Source organism: Elephantulus edwardii, unplaced genomic scaffold (assembly GCF_000299155.1).
Source record: "Elephantulus edwardii isolate Elephantulus edwardi_28Jun2011 unplaced genomic scaffold, EleEdw1.0 scaffold00186, whole genome shotgun sequence".
In the NCBI taxonomy this organism is placed as follows: Eukaryota; Metazoa; Chordata; class Mammalia; order Macroscelidea; family Macroscelididae; genus Elephantulus; species Elephantulus edwardii.
In genome coordinates, this window is record NW_006399936.1 from 719451 (window position 1) to 722125 (window position 2675).

Sequence of the window (2675 nt, forward strand, 5' to 3'; positions counted from 1 at the left end):
AGTCTTCCAGAGAGGTGTGATTCCCCTGCCACATAGCTCCTTCCTCAGTTCCTAGAGAGATAGGAAGTGGGCACAGACTGTGATATCAGAAATACTGAAGCAATACCTGTCAATAGTCATCTTTTGATCTAAGAGATAATTAGTGGAATTTCCCCCTATTTCTAGCTATTTAGAGTCAGTCATGAAAATAACCTTAAAAATAAGAGAGAACATAAAACCCATTCTTCATTAATATGATTACTCTGAAATTCAAGAATATATATTACATTTCAAACTTATAAACCATAGTGGTGTCTTCTCTCAGATTTTTGTATTTACCAGAGTTAAGTTAGGGGAGATAGCTTAATCACCATGGAAGACAGAAGATCCATACTCTGGTGGCACAGTCCAGAGGAAGTTGCACTTTTAACTTGAAGTCTGCTCCTTTCTGTTGTTTGAACCCTCCAATGGCTTAGATAGAGAAAGATGGACAGTCTCCTCCTGTGCAAGTCTCTGACAACTCACTAGAGGGTCAGCTTTCCGTCAGTTCCAACCTGCTGACAACGGGAGACTATGAGATAGAATGGATTTTATTACAAGAATGTGGATTTTCATAGTTGTGGAAGGTGGCTGGAAAGCTCTCTCAGGTTATTGCTTTTGGATATGATGTCAGAATTGAAGTTCACAGAGCAAACAATCAAGAGAAGAAGATAAAGTAGAGCTTGCTTAAAGAGCAAGACAATAACAATGCTATTTAATTGTACTCTTTGTCAATGTGCTGTATGAGGCAACCTGGGTTTGCTGTGATACTGAACCTTGTGCTATGGTGATATCAAATACCTTAATGGTTTCCTATTGTGAACAGTGTTTGGTGGCGCTCCCAACTGTAAAACAGGTTTGGAAGCAGGAGTGGCATCCACTTCCTAAACCACATGCCTCTGGAAACTCTATGAACTTGGAGAAACAATGATAGCTATGGAAAGACATTAGGTCTTTTGTTCATGGAGTCGCTATGAGTCAATCTTGACTCGACAGCAATCAACAACAACAACATCAAGCGCAGGCTCAAACCTACAATCAAGACTGAGACTTCTTTTTGCAGAGCATATTTCTACATAGGTATCCATGTGTACTGCAAATATACCCAAGAATATTATGGAACATACAAGATGCAAAGTTAAGAAAACATTCCCTTGATAATCAAACACCTTGAAGGAACAAGTCACTGGGCTTGGAGAGACATCAAGTTTAAACGGCATAATGCAGTTAACACAGACCATGTTCTCCACCCAACTTTGGTGACTAGTTAGTGACTGGGATCTTAAAATACTGTAACTACAAGAATCAGGGAAGATTGATGGAAAACAAAGGGTCAAGGAAACAATGAGCTCAAAAGACGAATAATGAGCCAGAGAAATACAGCTTCCACTAGCCTGAGATCAGAAGAACCACAATGTTATGATCAAATAACACAATCAAATGTTATGATCAGAATCACTATAGAAAGTACTGAAGCAAGAGGGAAGAAAAAGAGTAGAACAAAAATGGAAAGCAGAAAAACACAGATTTGCTTGTCTCTGAGATTGTGCCTGTGGCACCTGGAGTACCTTCAAGCCCCAAGCTGAACTCCCAAATTATAGACAGACCTACAAAGTGAATGTTGTGGTGCTGGAGAAGAATATTGAATGTGCTAAGGATCGCTAAGAGAACAGGTCTGCCTACAGATGGTGAAACCAGGCTGCTCCTTCAGGCAAGGATTCTAAGGCTCAGTCTCACATATTTTGGGCCTATTGCAAGAAAGAACCAGTCCTTGGAGAGGGACATCATGCTCAGAAGACTGGAGGGATAGCACCAGAGAGGAAAACCCTGGATGAGATGGGTTGACTCAGTGACTGGGGTAATGGGGGAGAGGGTTTAGGTGTGTCAGAGACAATGAAATTGGCTCAAGACAGATCAGGGTTCAGAGCTGTTGTTCATAGGGTCACTACGAGAGTCAACCTGAAGACACATTAAGAACAACAACAACAAACAAAGTGCATATTAACAGAGGGGAATTTATATCTCAGTATTGTTGATGGCACACAACAACAACAACAATAAGCCATACAAGCCCAGAAGGGAAATAAGTGCTCAAAAACAAAGCGGGAAAGCAGCAGGAGCAGGAAAGAATTAATGGGGCCAAGAAGTCAGGGAAGAAATCAGAAGAGTACTACTGTAGTGAAGGAATTGCAAGTAATGTCACAAAACAAAATGTGCATAATTGTTGAATGGAAAACCATATGCCTTGCAAATTTTTACCCAAATTATGATTACATTATCATGGGGGGAAAAATCCACAAAGAGAAAACTTCCACCCAATAACAATCTACTCAATCTTTTAGTACATTTAATAGAATCAATTCTTCTAAAATTTCAGACTTGCTTCTTTGGATCAAGTGGCAAAGAAACAGGTGCTGGTGAGAATGTGTCATCATGGTTCGCAAAGGGAAATTGAGTTGCTGCTACATAATGGGAAAATACACAAGTTAGGAGCCAGGAACACAAGAAATTCTCCAAGGTGCCTAATTGTGTATACTCCCATATCTTGTGGTGGAAATCATACGCCAAATCAGCTCAATTCAGGCAGTAATGCCAATTTTTTTATGTTTAATATTTTTTATTGTGATTTTTTTATTTTAAAAACATATTGGGGGTAC